The following is a 25,281-nucleotide window of genomic DNA, read 5'->3' on the forward strand; positions in this document are numbered from 1 at the left end:
TGACACAATTGATAGCCTGATAATAAGTTATGAATTAATTTTTATCTGCTTAAATATTTGGGAATTGATTGGAAAGATAATTCACTAGAGAGCGGGAAAGTCCCTTAGGAGTCGTTTTCATCTACCTGGTACTTTCATTTCTCAGACCATTTGAGATGCTAATTACAAATTGTTTTTGATTGCTTGGGTGACCCAGGTAGTGACACTGTAAAGAAATTAGCATTTGAATATGTCCTGTTCTAATGAAGGTTACCCACTCAGGAACTCAGAGCAAGAATAAAAAGGGCTTATTGTTGGTTTCCTTTATTTTCATTAGTATATGTATAAATAAAATTTTTAAGACTCAGAAATTCCTGAAAAATATATATTAAACGTATCATATATAAATCACATATATATATATATATATCATATATAAGTATCAAATATAAACACATGTATCACTTTTATGACTCTCAAAGATGTTCATTGACTGCAAATAACTTGCAGAGACAGACATTTAAAGATATTTCTTATGTTTGTCTTATTTTCACATCAAGAGAGTACAAAATAATGAAATAAAAGAATCCAAGTTGCAACACATTCAGCTATGTTTACAAACCTCTGTGACTAACTTGATAGTGTCACCTTTCAGTTTACACAGTTTAAACCAAAAATTCAGTATAGCCAGTCTCCATGTATGAAGTCCGGATATACTCCGAAAATTTAACTTAGTTTGTGAGAAATCTTATTTTTTAAACAAAAATTCTAATGTAAAGTAAAGCGTGTATTTTTTTAATTACCAGTTATCTTTTACCCACAGAAGCAATAGCCTAGTCATCTAATGTCCTTGATACCTGACATGATAGTTTAATGTGTTCCTGCTTTCCAGCATGAGAAGAAACCTTTCTAAATGAACAATAGGTAAGCAGATGTCCAATAAATCCTCCAGACCATTGGGCTTGGGAAAAAAGAAGCCTGAGCTTCACTGCCTTCCCATCATTTTAATATGGTTGAACAAAGGAACAAAGGCCCAGCAGCCCACTGTACTGTCATCTCTCTCCAGCTCAGCGAAAGCACACATTTTCCACGTTTCCTGGCTGTGCATTAATGAGGGAATTGTCAGAGGGAAAGAAAGACAGTTCATGGTTCTTAGTTCCATATGTCAGTTCTTCAGCTACCAACCCACTTTATTACGGCTTCTAGAAAATACACTCTAGTCATTAGTAAATGGTAATTTGGAGAACATTTGTGATGTTAGCATATTATCTAATGGACCTCCCCAGCAATATTCATTTACTTTTGGGGTAGATAAGAGCACACGGAGTTGCTTTCCTGAATAATGTCCAATAGTTTCATCTCTCCTCAAATGGAGATGTACTGGCAATGATCCACCTCTAATTATTTCTCATTACTTTCTCTTTTCTTTTAGTGTGTTCTTACTGTGTGGGGTTTTGCCAAATGCTGACAATCGTCAAACAGGAGGGGCGGGGCGGGGGGAGAAGATACTTTGATGCCTAATAAGCTTCTGCGGCACAGCAGCACCACTCAAAGCCCTACTGTAGTCTACTCATTGGCAAAGATTGTACCTCCTGCCTACCTTGCTAAACACAGCAGACCCGCTGCTGTGGCTGTGTGTATTGTTGCTAAGCTTGGTGCCTGTGCAAACACTGCCAAAGAAGAAAGGCAAGGGGGTGATATGCCCATTTATTTATGTGCACTTAGAAGGAAAAATAAATCCCCGTTAGTTTCTGAGTTCTCTAAATCTTAAACTGTTCTGCAAATGAAAAAAAAAATAATCCATTGAGATGCATCCATTCAACATTATGCAAACGTTAGGCATTTGTAGTTGAGTTGTCTGTTAGAAGTTGGCTAAATGAAGTTCTAACTGAGAAAAGTCTTCGAATATCATAGAGAAGATCAATGAAATAAAAAGATGAGAACAATATTATTAATAGCTAAATGAGATGTTTCAAGAATAGGATTTAAAAGAAGAATCAGTCCCTAGATAAGTCCTTAGATAACTATATAATGCTTATGTTTGATACAGATGTTGAAAAATAAGGATTTCCAAAGAAAAAGGAGGACATACTTGCGTAAAGAAATGGAAGTAATAGCTTTATCAAGGTTATGTTAAACCTAGTTAATACCTCTACAGGCCATTCTCATGAGTGAAATCTGAAAGTACTGATCACTTAGAAGTGTAGAATAGAGATAACTAGAGACTTGAGAGAGCGAGGTAGAAGGAGGAGAAGAAGAAGCTCACCGGTGGGTACAACATCGTTCTTTGATAGCAGGAATAATTTTTCCTGTATTCTGTGGTACAGCAGGGTGGACATGCTTAACAATGGTGCATACTTGGTATCAAAATAAGCCAGATGATTTGGAAGGTACACACTATGAAGAAAAGATAAGTAACTAAGATATTAAGGTGTGTATTCTAAACTTATCACTGTCTGATACATACATGCATCAAACATCACATTCTGCTTCTTATATAGCTACAAATATTATGTTGAAAAATAATAATTAAAAGCGTAACAGCAACATAAAAGAGAATATATATTGATTGAAAGGTTGTTTAAAGAAAGGAGTAGAAAAATTGATTAGGACCACCCTATAAGAGATATCTGTTGCAATACCAAAAAGTATGAATTTTGTTACAGTGAACATAACAGATTTACATTGTGCCAAACTATGCTGGATAAATACTTCAGAAATTTTAGTAACAGAAGTAATATGTAGTACTAAAAGAGATGAAGAATAGTTTGGATATGTAAGACACTATTAGCAAGTTGAGGGAAAAAAAGAGGAAAGTGTTAGCAATTACTTGGTTCACAATAATGACACTGGTACTAAGAAGGCTGAGTCAGATCTGAGACAAAAATACCCGCTTGGAGCTGGTGACTAGTTAGATGGGAGAATCTAGAGAATTACCTTCATAACTTTTTCCCCTTCCTAGTTTTTCTATTACTCAAACAGAGAAGAGTTCTTCTGCTTCCATGCTCATCAAAGATAGTCCTTTCCTTGTGGTAGCATTCAAGAAATTGTGAATGTTTGCTGCTGCATTCCTAGGAACTTTGCAAAGAATTCAGTCTGCCTTTTGCTTCATGATCCAAATCTGTAGAGCGATTCATTGTTCCTCTCCTTAACTCTGCCTAAATTTGGCATCAGGGACCCTTACAAAAGCCAACCAGCACCAACATCCTTTTCATTACTTAGTGTTGTTTACTTTTGAATTTCATGCAAAAAAATTCAATTACCTTTGTCTAATTTAAATGTCTAGTAGATGGAGGATGAAAAATGAGCTTTTACTCTTACTTCCTATATATGTTGTCTGTCTTACTTGTTGACTACAACTTTGAAAGAAAAGGCCAGCAGATGAATATAACATGGTTTAGTTTACTAAGTGATTTGAAAGTCATTTGAAAATAAAGATGGAGGAGAAGAAAGAAAACTTGTTTGAAAGAGTAAATCGATAGCAGAGAATCTTTTTCTAATTTGAGTACATCTTGCAGAGATAATTATTTTAACTAGATCATCCTTCTGTCCCAATTTTTACTCCTTGCTTGCTACCACTGTAATAGGATTCATAAAAATGATATACTGTAACATTTTCAGAACTAAAATCTTGCCCAGTTAAAGTATTTGTGATGTAACAAGTGTCCTTGTGCATACTGGGGAAGATTAGCCTTGGATCTAGTCTTACTGACTTGCATGTGAAGCCAGCATGGAACTATTCATATTGAATACCAGTAGAAATTTTCTTATTGTGATGAAATAAACTACAACTATGGTTAAAATAATTTCATAAGTACATAAATAATTATTTCTACTGTCATACAGTGACCTGAGGATACATCCTTGATTATCTTCATCCCTTCCAATCCAGGAAAAATAAAGAATCAAATAACTAGCTTTCACCCATATAAAAAATCATAAATGACAAAAAAATTAAATGGCTATTATTTCCAAATTAGATTTATAAAATGGATTAATCAAAGCAAAACTTGTGTGTGCAAATTGCATTTATTGAAATTTGAAAACATTTTAAAAACAAATGCTATGAAATCATTATGAAGCCACATGTGTGTTTTGTTATATTTTTCTACCATATTAAAAAGGGAAATGATGTTTTTTATAAAGATATTTCAAATCACCTTCTCCATTGATTTTATATGTATTGTTCTGTTTTCAGTAGATGTTTTAAGTGTTTTCAATATGCAAAGCATTGTCTCCTGTGCCAAAGAAAACAATACATAGGGCTGAGTCTGATTATGCCCTAAAGCAATGGAAAGATTGGTCAGGAGGGAGAGATATTTAAACAAATAATTACTATCAGGTACGATACTTGTGATATGCACTACATATACTGGTGGTCAAAGACAATATTTTTTTTTTGACTTAGTTTAGAGAATTAACAGAATGATTTTCAAAGAAAGTGTTTATATCTTAAAAGACAATTAAGATGTCACTAAATATATTCTCTTTCACTTTGTTGATACAAAATATCTGACACTAACTAAAGGAAAACGAGCTTAATTTGGTCCATAGTTTTGGATAGCTCCATCTATGTCCATCTGACTCCAAACTGGAAACTATATGGAACACAGATGATTTCTGTATTGAAGCCAGGAAGTAGAACAGAGGGGAGAACCAGTGAGACATTTCCCTCTCAAATCGTGACTCTTTGTCAAATAAATCCCACGTACTAATAGCACACTGGATAATCCACTGATGAATGCATTACCCTAGTTAATAGGAAATCAACAATGGCTGTCATGATGTATCTTGTTTTCTTTGAAATAGCTGCCCATGCCATCAGATATCATGAAACCAAGCAAAACGATAGAACCAATGAAAAAATAATAATAAACATGATACAGGACTTTAAAACAAAATAATAGGGAATTAGCAATGGCTACCACCTTCTCGTTTTAGACATTACCACCCTTTCCACTTTCACAAAATCTATTGTACATTTTGAATCCCACTAACTCCTTCAGACAACATGATGTCTCTTCTATATGAGTTCAAAACATTACACCCAAGAGGATGATCATGAGTTGTATCCATTTGAATTTCGTGATTATCCTTCTTACAGCTGAGTAGTTTTCTATTATATAAAAATACTGCATCTTTCTTATCAGTTCTGCAGTTAATGGTTAAGCTACCCTGCTGCTTTCTGGTTCTCTGTCACATGGAGCATTGTTTTCTCTCTTTTTATTTTCAATCTATGAATTTCCTTTCAAGTTAATTTGTTTCTAGTATATCGCATATTGATGAATCTTATTTCTAAGTCCACTTCTGCCTGTGTTTCGTTTTATTGGTGAATTGAGGCCATCTACATTAACAGTTACAAACAACATGCATTGGGTCATCTTTGCCACTTTTTGTTGTTGTTGTTGTTGTTGTTGTTGTTGTTGTTCTGTTTTTGGCTCCCTACTTTTCCCCTCCATTCAATTGTTTGCCCTGCTCTATGATTCCAATTTGACATTCTTTTTAAGAACATGGTCATTTTTATCTCTTTCTAGAATATGCTTTACTAATCTTTCAAGGATTGGTTAGGTCATGAATTCCTTCATTTGTTCTTTGGCATAGAAGGATCTTATTTTTCCTTTAATTTTGAAATACAATTTTGCAGGGTACATCCATCTGGATTGGAAGTTGTTTTCTTTTAGGACTTGAAATACATTACTCCAAGTTCTTCTTAACTTGATGGTTTGGGTTGAGAGACTTATAACGATTCTGAGAGGTTTTCCTTTGTAGGTGATCTGTTTATTTTCTATAATGGCCTTTAATATTCTATTCTAGTGTTGAATTTTGGGATCTTGATTACTGGGTGTCTGGGTATGCATGTATTGTGATTATGGCTAGTTGGAGTTCTAAATGCCCCACTTACATGCCAGGTCCTTTATACAAGCTTGGGAAGTTCTCTGCTACTACTTCTGTAAACAGTCTCTATGTCATTTGTGTTGACGCTTGCTTTGTTGTTGACACCTATCATAATTAAATTATTTTTCTTTGCATCATCTTGCTGTCAATGAAGTGCTTACAGATTCTTTGTTATTTTATAAAAATCCTTCCTTTCATGATCACTATCTGCCTTTAAGTCTTCAAGGTCTGAAAAATCTTATCTTCAGTTTCTATCAAGTGGTTTTGTTAGCTTTCAGTGGAGGTTTTAATTTTCTGATTAGTTCTTTGAGTCTATTTCATACATTCTAATTCTTCTCTATATTGTTCATTCAAGATTTTCTTCATTCTCTTATGTGTCTGTTTATTTTTACTTTAGATACACTCAAGAACCTTTTCATTATGTTTGTCATTTCTTCTTTTACTTGAGATACTATTTCTGATCTGATTTATTTTACAGCCTCATGAAGTATTTTCTTTACTTCAGTTGCCATCGTCCCGGAAATTTCAAGTGTATGATTTCCTCTGTCTTCTATATCCATGTCTCCCAGACCTGCTCTGTTTGGGCTGGAGGTTAGAGATTGCCTTTTGATCCTTCACATTGATATTTTTCTGTATTCCTCTGGACAAGCAAATTGAGGGATCCTAGGTACTTCCGACTTTGGCTACTAGTCCACAGAATAGGGGAATGGGTCAGACACCTGGGATTATCCTAAACCAGGTTCCCCAAGATCTCCAGACATTTCCAGCTTCTCCAAAGTGTAGCTTCTGGTTCTTCTGCATCTCATTGGTTACCTGTGAGACAGTCCTAATGGTGGCTAATCTTCATGTGGAGGCTGGTTTGGCTGCTTTTCTGGTCTTTGCCTTTTTAAAGAGGCATTTCTCAGTTCAGGTGCTTCTTCACATTTCCTTTCAAACAGGAAATGTTAACATGCGTGTGAGACATGGAGTTTGTGTCAGATTGTCAATGGCAATAGCAAGCTTGGTTCTGCCAGTTTTTGGAGGTTTCCGTCTATAATCAGCTGATTCCAAGGTGGGGTGGCATGGCTGAGGAGCAGCCATTCATGGTAGCCACTGGAGACAAGAACAAAAGGGAAAATAGTGTTGTACCTACTTTCATATGCATAGGTAATTATCTATTGACAAGAGTAGCTAACCATTGTGCATTTCCCACCAATGAGGTAGTATTAAATGTGGTGCAAGTCTTTATGGTAACCTCGGGAGTGTAAAAGCATCTCCTAATGCTTACTAAGGAACTCCCACATCAACCACAACTAATCTTTTGCTACAAGAATAGCGCTGTCCTGGTGGCAATTCAAGACTTCTTGTTTTTGCCCCAAAGTTAGTTTGATAGCTTCCTCAGCTGGCATAGCTATAGAAGATACTGCTTTTAGGCAGGATGGCCATCCAGGATTCACTGTCTTACTTTTTTGAAATGTAAACCACTGGATGGAGTTCTTATCCCACCCACTGGGTCAAGATACCTAAAGCAATCCCTCTTTTTTGATAAGTAGAGGGAGAATTATTTTCTTAAGTCAGGTACTTCTAATGATAGAACCTGGGTAAAGGAATGTTTTATTTCTAAAAGGCATTGTCATCAATTTTTGCATTCCAGGAGCACAAACTCAAGCCTGTAATAGCCTCATATAAAGACTTTTTCATTTGTCTAAAATCGTAGATCCAGATCTGGCAAAAGTTGGCCCTTCCCAGGAAGGAACAATTTTGTTGTCTAATGCCATGAGCCTCCAGATAACACAGCTCTCACCCAGCAGCTGGACGGCTGTCACGTCAGGTGCTGGAATATATCCTAAGTATTTCACTTTCTGGGAAAATGTCTGAGCCTTTTTCCTTTGAGAATTTATATCCCTCCTTATCTCAATAATGAGGGCTTGGATATTATTATGGATGAATAACTCCCAAGTTGTACTGCAGATTAGAATATCAGCTACATAATGTAGCATGGGTCCCTGTTTAAACTCTAAGTTTCTGAAATCCTTTTCTAGTACCTGAGAAAATAGGTCAGGGCTATCTCCAAAGCCTTATAGGAGAATTGTTCAAGTTACTATTGTTTTTCCTCTAAAATGGAATTTTCCCATTCAAAGACAAATGGGAGCTGGGAATTTGGGAGTAGTAAAATAGAAAAGAAAACAACTCTGAGGTCTAAGACAGGAAACCAATTTGTGTTCCCTGGAATATGGCAAAGAAATGGGTATAAATCTGCCACCAAGTGGGAGACTGGGAATATACTTTGTTAATGAAGTGGACATCTTGTACCATCCTATATTCTTTTGAAGGCTTTAACAAGGGAAATAGGGGGCTGGGGATTTAGCTCAGCGGCATAAGCGTCTGCCTTGCCAGCAGGCAGTCGCGAGTTCGATCCCTGGTACCGATAAAAACAAAAAAGACAAAAAAAAAAAACAAAAACAAAAACAAAACAAAACAAAAAAACAAAAACAAGGGAAATAGGAATACTGTAACAGGACTGAGAAGGCCACAGAAGACTATGTTTGAGAAAACTTTTTATGAGACGCTGGACACATTTTCAGGTCTCTCTGATGATGGAATATCACTTTGTTTGAGAAATGGGTTGGGGTCTTTTTGTTTCATAGCTATAAGCATGAATTTCTCCATGCAAGTATTCTTTTATGCCATGCAGCAGGATTCAAAGAGACCTGACATACTTCCATCAGATAAATCTATTTTGACTTTTGAGTATTTGTGAATTTCCCCCAGTTTTACAAGTAAATCTCTTCCTAGCAAGAGACTAGGACATTTACAACTCATATTTAAATTTTTGGCCTTTGAAATGACATGTCAAAACAGGGATAAAGAAGCTTTGACTAGGTGTTTCCCCAATCCCATTAAATGGCTATAGATTTAAAAGAGCGTTTTCCAGAGTAGGGAATTACAACAGAATGTACCATCTCTGTATCTATCAGTAATTGAATTGTGTCACTCATACTGTGTGGTCACCTGATTACTCATGGGAGATGATGATGTGGGTGAATGGTCACACTATAGGTTGCCCGGGGCCCCTTCCATCTTCTTCATAGTGGGAGATTTTGACTGGACTAGCCCTACTCCTACAGTGGGGACAGTCAATGCTCCAGTACTTATGAGTCAGGTACATCAGTCTTCTTATACATGGACTAGGACCTGCTATTGGCATGTCCCTAATGTCCAATCTCCTTGCATTTAAGGCAGAAGTGCTTTCTGGGATTGTCTTTGGATTTTACTCAGATGACTTGAGTGCATTTAAAGCATTGCTAGTAGTGACAACTAAAATGTTGGCCCTTCTTTATTCAGCCACATCTAGATTCCAATCATTAAACACAGAAAAGGCCACATCCAGCAATTGGGGCATAGATTCTGGGTCCATCTGAAGATTTTTGTAATTTGCACCTTAATTTTGGATTGACTGATTAATGAAATGATGTTCATCAGTGTTTGGACTTTCATGGAAGATGGATATAGGTGTCTATATTTATTAAAAACTTGAACTAATCAGCTCTACAACAGAGCTGGATTTTCCTCTTTGCCCTGTGTTACTTATTTCATACTTTCAAAATTAACAATGTTTTAATGCATCATTTCATTTCTGTGCTAAATATGTTATACATCATTCATAGTCCACTGCTATTATCATGTACCCAGTTTGGTTCTATCAGAAGAATAACAACTTCTCTAGAGTGTATCTACATATCTTCTATCCCATTCTAGGCTTTTTTGCTTTCCATTTGGGTACACCAAGTGGCTACGATAAACTATGCTTCTCATTATTTTTAGACATCTAATGATAGGTCAAGACAGTTCAAAAACTAGGGTCAAAGACTGAAATCTATTTTCAAACCTAAGAGAAGCCTCTTCAAGTCAATCTAGCCACTCTTTCCATTGGTGGATAATAGGCATTGAAGAAAGAAGCTGGACCAAGTAGCCCCCTGGGCTCACGGGGCCTCTCCTATTGGATACAATGAGTTGGATAAGAGGAGTTGGAAGCTCCACTCTGAGTGTGTCCTGTAGGGCTTAACGTTATCTGAGGAGCATAATAAAGGTTGCTGGGGAACACTCCAACTCCCTGGGGTCCTAAGGTCTGGGGAAATTCCTGGGTCACTTGATATAAAAAAGACAGATTTTCTAACCAGAGAGTTATAGATGAGTTTGTGAGGATTCCAACCAATGTGATTGTTTCAGTTAAACTCTTCAGGGAGAACTCTATCCACCTGAGATACAGGTGGGCATGTGAGTCCAGGGTTTCCATGATATAAAACTCCTCTTCATCTGAGTAAAGTACTATAGTTTTGGCACTTTTCTAGATATAAAGAACCATAAGACTCTGATCATAAGTGTTTTCACATCACCTTCCATGCCTTCTGCAAAAATGAAATGACTGAAAAAGAGTATCATAATTTAAACTTGCATTCTATACCCATCTTTCACCATATTTACTTCACATAGGACTCAAAAAAATATTGCAATAGTAGTTAATTTGTTCTTTTATCACATACAGCAGGGCCAAACCATTCCCAGTTTTGAGGGGTACAACCTAATAGAGAACTTGCTGAGATCTGCAGGGTGTTTTGCATGGCACACTTGAGGGCTCATGGAGAGAGAAAGAAGAGTAGATCTGGTGTCCATAAGATGGCATCCCTTGCAAAAGGATCCCCACTGAGTTCACAAAGCAGCTCTTCGATACTCAATTACTCTTAAGTTAACCTCTCTTCTCCAAGTGGAATTGATGTTGGCAGTTCTAAGCTCCCCACATGAAGGGCTAGGTGCCAGTTGACATCAAAGATTGCTTTATGTTCTGTAAATATGACTCAAAAGAGAACCACAGGCTTTCATGTAGATCTTCCTTAAAAAGGCCATCTTCAGCCTTTCATGGTGTGGACTGTGTGGGTCCTTATCCTCTGGCTCGTTCATGAAGTATGTGAGACACAGTGGCACAAATCAGCTTGAGATTCAGCTCTTGGCTTGGTTCTGCCATGCTCATACAAGTTCAGAGACTCAAGAAAACAAAACAAAACAAAACAAACAAAAAAAAACCAACAACAACAACAAAAAATAAAACAGCACTCCAGAGTGAAGTCTTGCTCTGGAAGTTAGGTTGAGGTGCTTAGCTCAGCTAGCGGCACCTTGGCCTGGGGTGTTTTGGAGCTCAGCACTCAGCTCCCTCAATGCTCTCCCCTAGGTCATGATGGTACTAGTGGGTCTCCAGAATCCCTTGAGACTTCTTACTTTCTGTTTGGCTTTGGCAAAACTGTTACTGGATATTGGAATGCTGTACTCTTCCCAGGTATCCTTTGGTGTCCTGAACAAAGATTTGGACCATAGATGATGTGATGAGGTTGTTTCATGTTTATTAAAGGGAAAAATACAGAAAAAAAGAAGAAGTGCTCTGAAAGTGCTCTTCAGAGTGAATGTGAGCCACCGTGAAAGAAAGAAGGCATTGGCCCTGAGGCCAATGGCCCATCTTTAATATCCCTATTCTAATGTCAGGTCTAGGCCATCTTATCAAAACTTTACTTTCATTCTCCTATTGGCATTACATTCAGGACTTGGAAGCTGTTCTGAGCAATGTGTCTTGAATTTCTGGGATTAACAAGTGCGTAGTCAGGGTTGTGAAGAGAACAACGAGAATCAGGACATGGAGTTTATAATATTGTTTTGTGATGGCCACCCAGTAACACAAGAAAATGCAGGAAATCTATCCACCACACCAAAGAGATAGACTATTTAGTTAAGGGCCTAATCCCACAGCAAGGTCCCACACAAGTCCAAATGAAGGTCCAGAACTCATGACAATGCCTCCCAGAGTCCAACTGGAGGACCAAAGCCCACAAGGACTCATGCCAGTCTCTTTTATGGATCTGTGTTGGGCAGACCCAAAGGTCAGTGGTGGAAGCCAGAAAGTCTATGCCAGCAGGGTGAAGGAGCTGTGCTGGTAGCTTGAGGGTTCTACACTGGAGCCCAGAAAGCACTCCAGAGGTCACAACAAAGACCAGGGATGTCCTGTAAAGCACCACAGCCACCCTTAGCACCATGGAGGCCCCGACTTCCTCTGACAGTGAGTGCATGCCATGAAGCCAGTATGATGAGTTTATCCTGGAGACCAAGTGGCACTCGTCTTCCCCTCCAGAGGCAGAAAGCCATGCTCAATGTGAGGAGCAGAGCTTCTCCAGGAGAACCAATGGCTCAAACAGCAACATGTAGGAGAATCCACGATGCATCAACACCTCAACACAATAACACTCTTCCTTCTCCTTCTCCACCTCTCCATTTATGCTGGCAACTTTCCTGGTGAAACATCTATACTCAGGAGCAAGGTGATTTAATTTCGCTGTGTCAAGTTGACCACCAGTTTTTAATCCATAACAACAGGTCATTCCCACCTTCCATATCCAGTTTGTCTTCCTCTTGTCTCCTGCCTCAACACCATTATTATGAACCTTCTTTCAGCCTACTCTAACTTAGAAAATTTACAGTTGCACAAAGCATTTCTTTTCTTTCATGCAATTTGTATGGCAATTTATTTTTAAATTTCTGGATAACTATTAATTTCTCATATGTGACATCTTAATTAATTTTCAAACACAGTTTACTCTTAATACATTATATTTCTACTCTCAGACTATTTACAGTAAGTTTCATACTATATGGAAATCATAATAGTGGAAGTCCAATCAAGAGAAAAATTCATTCCTATTGTACTAGCAAAGAAGTTAATTAAATGTCCTGGAGCTAAAAATGCAAACAAGTGTACTACGATATTTCACTGGTATTACTTTCAAGGACTGTGTTTCTTCAGAAAAAAAATATCTGAGTTATAAAAGCTTCCAGGCATTTCCTGTAGAAAATGGCCACACTGTACTGTGTGATTCTAAATACCACCTAGTATTGTAGTGCTTGCATGGCTAAGTTACATAAAGGCTCTGATCAGCTGGTGATCTAGCCTCAGGTAACCAAAATTACTGTGTTCAAATAAGGAGTGCAGGGAGGGATTATTCAACCAAATCTCCAAGGTAGAAGACCTAGCTGACTGGCAGCTCCAAAGGGCTGCTGAGAAAGCTGATTTCAGAAACACGGGGAAAATTGAAAACTAAGATGAATTGCTGTTACTACAGCCAACTGCACAGCTGAGTTTAAAAAGCACAATTGGGCTGATGCTATGGGAAAATGAAGCAAACAAAAAGAACTAAACCTTTTATTCTTCACTTTCCATTTCTCACCAATGCCTCTGATTCATGGGTCCTGGCAGCAGGCAAAAGAGAATAAAGTTTGCAGAGCCTCAGGCCTACATTACATAATAAAATGTAACAGAGTGGGTTTGAAAATAAAGGTCAATAGAACAAAAATAAAGAGATGGAGGCCAGAGTATTTTATCACATTTTCAAAGTTTATAGTTTAGATGTTTACATATAGTGGCACTTTTGAAATTTTTAATTTCAAAAAAAAAGTGTTAGAAGAATAGAAAATGTTTCAATTATAATTGTCTCAGTTTTTCTTAGTAAATAGAGCAAAATTATTCCAAACATGCATTGAAAGTTCACTCAAAAGTTCTTGAAGAGGAGTGAATATTGAACATGTGAAAGGCCAGTTTCAGTTTAAAAGTTTATATCATTATGAAAGTAAAATCAGGGCCAGGGTTATAGCTCAGTGACACAGCACCTTCTTGGCAAAACTAAGGTCCTGAGTTCGATTCCCAGTATTGAAAAGTAAAATAAAAAATAAATTTATCTAAAATAGTGGATAGATTTAAACAGAAAAAAGTTTACAACAATAGTGCCATAAACTCAAACAATGTTTTATAGAATTTATTCTTAGATGCTACTGTCAACTACAAAGGCAATACTATTCAGTTTATTAAACTAGTATAAAACATCATTGTATACTTTTCCAAAACTATTAAAGTGTATCATATCTTGAAAGCATGAAATTAATTTCCATGCTTCTATATTTCACTCACAATATTAAAATTATATGTTTGCCTTGACAAAATGAAAATCCTTGGAGTAGAGAAATACACAGAATTTATAAACATGATTTTAAATGAAAATAAGCAAAAATAAGTTAATAATTTGAGATTGTCTTTGTGAAAGTAACAGAATCTAAATCAGTTTGTTCCTAGAATATTTATAAAGAAATACTGTTAATTTTGTTATATTTCAAGCATTATGCATATCATAATTTAGAATTTATAGCTCTTAATCTGTTGTATATTAACATTGACATAATGTACTTTATTGTGTTTTATTGGGTTTGATACTAATCCTTTTCCTATCTCATACAAACATCAGTCTCTTAACTTTTTTTTGGTACCGGGGATGGAACTCATGATCTCAAGCTTGCCAGGCAGGTGCTTATGCTGCTGAGCTAAATCCCTGGCCCTCTTAACATTTTAAAGAGAAAGTATGTTTTTTGCAAAGAATGAACATCCTCATTACTCACTGCAATCTTTTTTGATTACCAAGAAAAGAATCGCCTTACTAAAATAGTAGAGCAGGAATGCTAGCAAACCTGAGAGCTCATTTTGCAAGGTTTTGATAAAGAGTTTAAAGAAGAATGTTACTGAAGGACTGTGCTATCATCTGAATTCAGCTAGCTGCACACAAATGCCAGGATAGCATGAGAGATTAATAACTAGTACACAAGCATATTTTATTCATGGTTATAACCACTATATTTCCAAAATCTGAAAATTTAGAGGCTATAAATCTCTAAAGATGTGATAAATGCAAAAGTTGGAGAAAATAGGCTGGATTTCTAGAATAATGTCTTGTCATAACAGCTGCTACTGTGGTATCCATTAGCAAAATGTCATCTTCGTTTTAGAAAGTGAAGATTTCTTTTCACCTCTTCATTATTTATATATGTTAAAGAAATTATTTCCTCTGCTACGTTTTGGGATGAAGCTCATATTCCTTTGGAAAAAAGAAAGAATAAGAATGGAGTACCAAGACTGAAGAAAGAGAATGATTCCATTTTCCACAAAAACCTCAGGGCCAAGTTTCAACTGCAAATTTGAACAGTGACAAGTCACTGCTAACTTTCCAGTATATATGTGATGTACATTCTATGGTAGCTGTTTCAAGCAGATCTCCGGGGTTTGGAAATGATATTCTCAGCTAGAAACGTTTGTCTTGTTAGCTCTTGCTGCAGCAGCAGCAGTCAGGATTTAGTCTAAGTAGAATGATGTCCTCCACTTAGCACTAATTTCTTTGTTGCTGGGCGTATTTCTGTATGATTCTAATTTGGAAAAAAAAAAAAACTCCATTGAGATAGTTCTAGACATCCTTTAGGGTTGTAAAGGAGGCTTGAATCCATGTTTTATCTTTCATAGTATAAAACAGACTCAGAGAAACAGATAAACGTAGTGAACAAGAAATAGTATTATCTCTTATTATTTTGGAAGCCAGTGACAACTGTTCATGTGTTCAGTCTCACACATGCAACCCAGTTCATTACAGACTTTAAGCTACCTTGTTGAAAACTGACCATCTTAGAGTATACGTGAGACCATCTATATGAGAGGTAGAATGAGACCATCTTAGAGTATAAATGAGAAAATGTGCAAGTTGACTCAAACTCCAGGAAATCTAGTGTTTTACTGTATTCTCACCATGCCTTTGGGTATTTGTCAGGAAATAAGCTGCCATGTTACACAAAAGTTCCTGCCTGGAACCTCTGGGCGAACTCATTTCAGAAGTTGCTGAACCTAAAGAGGTAGCCAGGCCGCTTAGGTTCTAGTTGCTTTAGTAAAAAGTCAAAGTGAATAAATTCAATTTTGTCAAAGGAAACGTTGAAATATGAATGCGAATTTTATGTTTGAAGATGTTTGTGAAGACTCCATTATGCAAAGATAATCTCATGATCAAACCCTGTGGCAGAGTGCATAGAGTCCACAAATCATTCATGTGATTAAATTTTCCATAGAATTTTCTTTTTATATTATACATACACCAGTTGAAAAATCCCACTAAAGAGTTTCTTCACTCTTTCCCTAATTTATATGTCTCCTACATTAAAATAGTGCTTGCAAGTGCTACAGTACAATTAGGTTTGGTGTCATAATGAGGAAAAATATAACCCTCTTTTTCTATAGATTATCTTTTCTATATTTCAGGCATGAATAAAACATGTATTTTTTACAGCACTGGTGACTTTGTTCTTCTCCATGTTAATTGTAGTCTCATGTATGAACCAGAAAGAGTACTTAGGTACTCTGTATATTGAGAGAAATACTATAGGACATTTGTAATAGTGATAAATATTTAACTGTGTGCTTTCTAACCATAATATAAATATCAAAAATTTAAGAAAAAAGGTTTTATTTTGTCTCAGGATTTTAGAAGTTGCAGTCCACCATCAAGTATTCCAAGGCAAAAAACACAGGGTGGAAGAGAGTTGCTCATGTCATGGTACACAAAAAGCAGGACAAGAAGGGAGGAAACGGGGAGGAAGATATGTCGTTCTAGGCATGCACCCAGAACCCATCTTCCAATAGGCGCCACCTCCTGATATCAGGTCAGCTATAGTGCTTCTGGAATCCAGTAACCTTCCCAAAGTCCCCCCTCTAAACAATCAAAAGTTTTAAATCATACTTTTTACTCCTCTTTCCATCAATCCTCCATACCCAATTTATTATAATGTCAATTTGAGTCAATATTCCAATTCAGTCATATTTCTTTAGCAACCGAGTAAAAGAGAGATTGTATCTAGCAAATTAACCATGTAAAGAAGACTTATCTTCTGAATCTTTAGGAGTAAGGGTGCATTGCTTTTACTTCATAATCTTCTTACAAAGGTCAGTCTGTCTAGGCTGTGCTAGCTAACTGTCTTTTATCAAAGTTTACTTTCTAGTGTCCCACATCTAGATTGGGCATCTTACCTTTCTTCCTGATTGTATTTCAAAGGAATCATCTTCAGCTACTTTGGAGATATTTTTCTAGGTTTTAGATAATGATGTCAAAAAGGCACAAAATAAATGAACAGTGGAAAGTTTTCTAAGGAAATGAAATAAGGGGCTATCGTTAGAAAGGAACAAGTCTAAAGTTGAATCAATGATACAGAAATTAAGTTTAGACAGCACTATAAATATTCTACAGAAAAGCATAGCGATCTTCCTGTTCCAGGAATACTGAAAAGTCAAACGGTCTTGTTTCTTCATGTTTTCCATCTTCATCGTTGTGAGTGATAAGTGAATACAAAAACGAATATGTATATTTACTTGGAATATGTTTTTGAATATAAATGGAATACTTATAGTGAATAATTGCATTTATTTCTTAATTAGTTGTGAAATGGGGCTGTATAAACATAAATATAATTATGACTTGGTCAACTTTATGTTTAAGGTCTTCCACTCCTGACAGCATCGAGGGGAAAGTTTGAACTTCTTATGGAAGTGAATCCTTGATGATATGTTTCCTAGTCATCAATTATGCACCACTTTTTAAAATTAAAACATACCCCAGTGTTCTCATACTTTGGTATTAAAATTAACAGATAGCTTGTATAGAAGTCATTAAATTTATTATTTAACTCTTTTTCTTGTCTTTCAAATATACTCCTCCGAGTTTTCCTGTGTTTTACATATCTCAGCCAATGTAATATCTGAGCCAATGCAAGCTGTATTTTTCAGTTTTAAGTGGATTCTGTAATAATTACTTGGGATGATAAACTTATCAATAAATACATTCTCTTTTGGCTCACAGTTTTGGAGGTTTCAAGGCATGATCAAATCTCCTAGACCCATGGCAAATGGAAGAGTCCATTTTGATAAGGAAGAGTTTGTACATCTAGATCCCAATCATTGAACACAAACAAAAGGCCAAGTCCAGGAATTGGGGCACAGATTACAGTCCCAACTGAAGATTTTGGAATGTGCATCTTAATCTTGGATTGACTGACTAATGAAATGATGTTCTGTCAGTGTCTGTCCCTTCCTGCAAGATAGGTATAAGTTTCTATATTTATGAAAAACTTGTACTAATCAGCTCTGGAGCAGAGCTGGATTTTCCACTTTGTCCTTTGTTAACTTCTCTTGGATTTTCAAAATTAATAGTTTTCTTAATGTGTCATCTCACCCCTGTAATAAGTGTAGCTATCATGTTATGCATCATTCATCGACATCCAGGAAGAAAATGTGAAAAGACCTTGTCTGTTAACAGATGCACATTTTATTGTCAATATTTGGGAAAGAAGAGTTGGTAGGAAGAAAATTACATCTAATATGAAAGGTTAACTCATTAAAGAAACCACCCAGAGTATCATTATCATGTCCCAATTTTATAAGGAAAAGAAAAGGATATTGGAAAATTGACTTGAAAACAGTGTGTTGAATTGAACATCTAGGATCAATAATCATCTTTGTCATTTGGGGAATATTTCCTAGGCTCTTTAGCTAAAACATTCTGTGATTTCAAGTGACCTGTATGTCTTGGGACACTCCTACAATTCTGTAGATAAACACATTATCTCCCTGCAATTAAATATCATTTTTTAAATTAGAGACTATTATTAACAAGTCATTGGCCCACACATTAATACAATCTAAAGATATTGCAGTTCTGAAAAACCAGGAAACAAGTGCTGATTAGAAGGCTTAGGGGCACTATGCTTTTTACCTCATTCCTTTTCCCTCTAATACTTGACTCAAATAGTTAATTTCACAATGATTTGAAGTGGGGAGGATTACAACTGTGGACAAAAGAACAAAAACAACATTACTAGTAGGATTTCTGAAATGTTCACTAATCTTGAAAGGGTAAAATAAAAATAGTATGGTCATTATTTTCAACAGAGTCCACAGATTTGGGGGTATAGCTCAGTGGTAGAGCATTTGACTGCAGAGTCCACAGATTCCTATATGTCTTTGGAAGATATTCTGGATAGGAGACACATATTATGTGTTCAATAATAGTAAGTACTACCTGGTTTTCAGAATGACTTAGAAAAACAAACATCTTTCTGTTGTATAACTGTCTTGGTTACTTTTCTGTCATTGCTAGGACAAAACATCCAACACCCAACACCCAAAATTAAGGAAGAAAAGGTTTATTTAGCTCACTTTTCCTGGAGGTTGAAGCCCACAATCAATTGGATCCAAAGCAAGGAGCATGGCACGGGGGCAGCGCTACAAAGCAGTAGCCAAAGCAAAATGGGAATGAGCAAGCCTCTTTTTCTGCCTAATATTGTACACAGGCCACCATGACCCCCTCTCCAGGCTTGGGGTAGTACTGGCAAAATCTCTGTGCCTTCTTCTTGCATAGGAAGAGATTATTTACAAAGTAAGGATCCGGGATCCTTGTTGAGTCTGTCAGTTAAACTTCTAAACCTCTCAAGTGGAAACAATGTATTAACCATAACTATATTTGTAACAACTATTGTTTGTTACAATATAGTTTCAGCATGGCAACTAAAACTAGGCTTTGTGTGAAATTAATTTCAATCTTTTTCGCAGCAGTATTGGTTTCTTTCATATCTACCAATTCAGACTTTTCTTAGGTAGGCAGCAACATTACAGGTAGCATCCCATGCTGAACTGTAACTACTTCATCCTTCAAACAATCTGCATACATAACCCTCTGGATACCTGTGTCATGTGTCTATTATAGTCTACTTGTTGTTATCATACCGAAATATCTCAGCTGATTAACTTACAAAGAATAATTATTTTTGGACTCACCGATCTAAAGCTCCTGGTGTAAGATCAAGGAGGTGCTCACTCTGGGCCTGTGGTGGGGGTAAAATAGTATAAGAGCCTGTGACAGAACAAATTATTGACTTCATTATTCAGGAAGTACAGAGAGCGAGAGAGGGGGAGAGGAAGGGGAGTGGAGAGAGAGGAGGGGAAGGGGGCGAGGAAAAGAGAAGGAGAAGATCAGCATGGATTCACAGACAATTCTGAGGACACATTTCTATTAGTTCTTCTGCATATTTAGTTTTCCCATTCAAACCCTAGCAGTAGCCTAATTTAGAAACCCAGATTTTGTGGAAGTAATTGTGATAAGGTTACACTGACCTATGAAGTACAAGTTAAGTAACTCTTGTTAGGGTTTTCTGGCACAATAGAGAAGCAAAAGGAAGGGAAAAATGGCCTTTATTGAGGACGTGGAGAGGAGCGCACCACTAGTGGGCTGGGCTTTCTCCTCTGCCAGAAACAAACATGGCGGAGGGTCTGTGGCCTCCGGCCAGAGGCACAGTTTGGGGCGGGCACTGATGACAGATGAGAAACTGTTTGGAATTCACTTTACATATTGGAAAGGAAAGAGGAAGTTGTAATCAGGGCTGAAGGGGGAGGAGGAGGAAGTGGTTTTCAGGGTGTTATTTTGCTTGGCCTTCTACCATGTTAGACCACTGCTATAATGTCCAGTAATTTATATTAGGGCAGAAACCTTTCAACTCTGAGTGCCAGAAAATAAGAGACTGTCAAGGCGCAGACTCAGAGCTTTCTTGGAGACTCAGTGTTTATGATTTAATTTAGGAGCTTGTGTTTCCACCACTATGTGGAAAAAATATTGGTACTTTCAAATCATCGGTTTTTATACTACGGTGTGTTGAGTGCAGCCCTTGAAAACTAATAGAGGGTCTATCATTCTCTGGCATCTGCTTGTAACACTTGTCAATGTACCATTCCTGGGATCCTGTTACAGTAGATGACATGGTGGACCTTAAAAGGCATGGGCTATCTAAATAGGCTAATCAAAGCACAGAAACCTTTAAAAGTAGAAAACTGCCTTCGGCTGTTAACAGAGGAGGAGAACAGATGAGGAAGTCAGGGATTCAAAGAATAAAAGTGTTTTCTTAAAGACTGAAGGAGACAAATGGTAAGAAATGCATGGAGAATCTAGAAGTCAGACATACTCCCTAACAGATAACCAGCAAGAAGACAGTGGCCTCAGACCTACACCCAGAGGAGCTGGGTTTCCATAGCAGCCCAAATGAGCGAGGGAGAGACTTTGCTCCAAGTGAGAACCAGACGACAACATTTTTCCTTTGGCTTTTTGGGACCCTGAGCAGAAAACATGACTGACCCTGCTTAGGCATCTGTGCTACAGGAATATAGAATAAGAAGTAGCTATTGTCAAAGCCACTAACTTTATGGTGCTTTGTTACACAAAAACAATAATCCAAGATACTCCTCTTGAAGTTATCAGCCACTGTCACCTGCTCTGCATAGGGCTGAGTTCCTGCCTTAAGCATAATTAATTTCAAGTTCCTCTCTGTACCATCTGTGCAGTGTCTCCACTTCTGTGGTTGGTGTGTTCCTCCTCCAGGAATTTAAAATTCTAAATACTCAACTTTTTCTTTGTTTTTCCTAGCCATTTGTTTATTTGTTTGTTGAGATAAGGTTTCAATATACAGTCCAGGCTGGTCTTGAACTCATTATGTAAACCCCTCACAGCAGCCATCCTGTCTCAGTCTCCTAAGTGGTAAGATTTTAGGAAAGCATCACCACACCTGGCTCCCCTGGCCTGTACAGAGGTAGTTGCTTCTTGAAATTATTTACTTTTTGATACTTTCTGACTTCTACCTGACTTTAATATTTACTATTCAACAATGTTTGTTCAAGCAATTCCTGCTATTAAATTACTTCTTAAAGTTACCTTTCTGTCTGCCTGCATGGATCCTAACTGGATCACTGTGTTTTTCTTTTTTATCATGCCTTAAAGAAAGATGATAAGATTCTTGTTGGAGCACAATTACAACACAAGAATGCATTTATAAAATAGAAAATTTATAGATATGTCATGATACAAACTAGAAAGCAATTAGAAGTCTCTGACCAAGTTTCTGCTGCTTCTGCTGAGTTCAACTGGCTTTGACAGTGTCTAAAGCTCACCTGTACACATTTCATAAGCACCGAGTCAGAATAGCTGTCTATGCCTAAAGACACCCTGAGCTGGTCAATGACAATTTTAACAATATTCACCCTGTAAGGGACCCCTCCAGGAATGTTTCTGTATTATGATAAACAATGCCTTTGTTTCTACAAATCCGCTCAAAACTAGCCTGCCTGTCAATGTGACTCAATGCATGTAAACAATTATGTAATTTCTCGTCACTTGCTTTGTAATTCTCACTTCTAAATGCTATATAAACTAAACTCTTTTTAAATTCAATGCTGTTGCCTTTTGGGAATGATCCTGCAACAGTCCACCAGTGATGCCTTCTTAGCTACTCAGTGCAGAGTCTTCCTTTCAGTTTGACTTGGGTATTTCCTCCCAACAATATAAAATAAGGACTCAGTCACTGTGCCGTAGTCTCTAAATGAATGACTTTTGTAGATTATATTCTGTATTTTGGGGAAAACAATTAAATAAGTTCAGCATTCTATCTTATCACAAGGTTGGAGACCAAGGACAAGCAGTAATATTTGTTTGAATGCTGTTGCTGTGTCTTACTAAACTACATGTGCAAAACACACACACACACACACACACACACACACACACACACACACACTGTACTGTGAGAGAAGAAAATGACATGCAAAAGCAAAGTGGTTGGCTACATTTTCTTTATATGGACACGGTATGATCAGTTGGCAGCTTCAGATTACCTGAAGTCTGACTTCTCTGATTAGCCAAACTCACCTGCTTGGTCCCAAGGGAAAATTCAAGGTAATTCGCAGCTCTTTTATACAAAACACAAGATGACATTTACTAAGGCAAGTTTGGGTCAAATTTAATCACTTTTACTTTATTCCTTGGTTCAGTTTATTTATTTCAGTTTTACATATTAAATAGTTTGAAGTCATCGAATAGAAATTTTAGAAGTAAAAAGCTTTTTTCCTTATGTTAGTCAGGTATCAGTGGAAAAAAAACTCAAAATAAGAATGCCTTCTTTAAGTAAAACCTTGAATTTTGGTGGAAACTAATATTATACATTATTATTTTTATTATGAGAAATGAAGTGCATTTATAATAACCACAACAATTTCATCTCTATTTTTATATAAACAAACCTTGTTCAGAAGAGCATACCATATAATGGAGCATGAATAAATGGCACAATTTCTTAAAAGATAATTTTAGTCAATCTATTCAATATTTATTCTTCAATGTAACAATTTTGAAAAATATAGTCTTTATTTCTCTTTGATTTGTATAGATGCAGCCTTAATTGAATCTGCATAATCTTCATCCAGTGCTTTTCGATTCTCTTATTACTACAAATTAGTTTGTTAAAACCAACAGAAACCATATTGTGTGGCATCCTTTATTATTGCCAGTCACTGGCATGGCAGAGAGTAAGGGATATATTTTGATCCACTACTTTACTACTGTCTAGGAGTTCCAATAAAAATCTGCCTCTGAACAAAATGTAAATAATTATTTTAGACATGTTACTTTTTCTGATTTCTCTTTTGTTTTCTATTATAATGTGTTTAATTACTGTCAGTATTTTTACATATATTACACATTTAGAAAAAAATAGAATTTTTTCTCTTTAATTTTATTCTGTTCAATGAAGCAGAGTTTACATATGCAACATTAATAAATTATATTCCAGGCTGAATCAGTTATACTAAGATTATTTTCTGCTACAGATAGCACAAGGTCAATTTGTGTACTTCATAAGACAATGGAGAATTATGGAAGTGACTTATAAAAGAGCCCCCAAAATCTCTTTTTGGCTTTTGAATATTTAATACTTTATGAATGCACACGTTTCTTTTTGCATAAAAGAAACTTTACACCAGGAATCTTTTATATATGCAAATTTTAGGGCATGTACTCTCATATAGTAAAAACTAACTAACAGTCTTCCAAATAATTATTTTCATATTGCTTCATGGAAAAGAGAAAATATCTTTTTTGTTTGTTTGTTTGTTTTTTGTGGTACATGCAATTAAAGCTTATGTATGCTGCATAGGGCACTTGTACCACTGAGCAACATCCCCCCAAAATAGGGTGATTTTTACTTCTGAATATGTTCTAAAATTGAAAAAAAAGCCATAATGAAAAAACTAGTATGTATTTACTAACAATGGAATAATTGAATAAATGAAAAATATTTTAATCAAAAATTGAGACTTTTTATCAATTAATATTATATAATCCATTAAACATAATTCACTGAAAAATAATATGAGGGTATTGTAATTTAGAAATCACACAAAGAGTAAAATACAAGCATGTAAAATCCCTAGAAGGAAAATTTAAAAGTCATATAATCATTATTCAGTTTTCATACTTTATGATACAAACGAATTATTACTGAACATAGAGCAAAGATTTATACATATAAATATATGTCATGTAGTATATATATATATATATATATAAACATTGAAATAGTAAATATTACACAAGTGAAAAGTCTATTTCAGAATTCCTTTGCTTTAAAACTCAAAGTTCACTTTTATTCTAAGTTTTTAAAAATCAAAAAGTCAAATTCATTTTCTGACTGTGAAATATAATTTTGAAAAATATCAAATAATGCTAACCTGAACCTCACATATGCTGATGAGTCTCTGATAAATGTGTATAAAATATATTAACCTTGCTTTTACTCTATTTTCCTTTTTATTACAATGTATTATTTTTCACACCTCACTTTTGGTATAGTAGGCCACATTTGACAAGGTGCCTTCCACCTTATCTTTTCATTTTTATATTTCCCTTTTCACATTTTATATAAGTCTGAAAAACTGTTTCTCATAATCTGTACATTATATGTCCGACTTTTTCTTATTTGTTTGTATTTATTCCTTTCATTCCCTGAGGGTTTGATTCTTCTGTTCCCTCCTGATCTTCCAGTTAGTAACCAAAGTATCCCAACAAGACATTTCTTCTGTATGTCATATAGTAATAAGATGATGTTAGCTTCCAGTCCTGTCACTGAATTAAAAAGAGAGTATGACTTGTGTCAGTTTGTGCAAGAAATGCCCAACTAAATTAATTTGGCATAGTTGTGAGTGTGGAAGACCCACCGTGGTAAAGATTATTGCCAGAATGGTATATCAGAGAAACAAAGAAGAAAGGCTGGACTCTGTTTCTTTGAAGGAGCTCCAGTTTTTACCTCCCCCTTAAGACGTCATCTCCTGGCCTCCAGCGCACTCTTCAGGCTTCCCACACAGACTCACTGGCCTGCTGACACAGACATTATGTGGGACGCTGCAGTGATCTTCCGGCCTTCCACGGGCTCCTTCAGATCTCCAGGGCACACACACCCTTTGCACTCTTCCTCACCTGACTCTACAGGTGGCCGTGCTATGTCACTCTCGTAACTTCTTATATATTTTTGTGTATCTTGCATTAACTTTGTTTCTTTCTTAAGCACTAATATAGGCAACTATCAAACCGTACTAAATTTTGTGGCCCCTGATGTTCAGAGTTACAATTTAAAAAGAAAATAAAGAACTTAGTTATATTTATTTGATTT

The sequence above is a fragment of the Cavia porcellus genome, unplaced genomic scaffold, assembly GCF_034190915.1.
Source record: "Cavia porcellus strain 051 isolate PalLab524CR breed Dunkin Hartley unplaced genomic scaffold, mCavPor4.1 scaffold_30, whole genome shotgun sequence".
In the NCBI taxonomy this organism is placed as follows: Eukaryota; Metazoa; Chordata; class Mammalia; order Rodentia; family Caviidae; genus Cavia; species Cavia porcellus.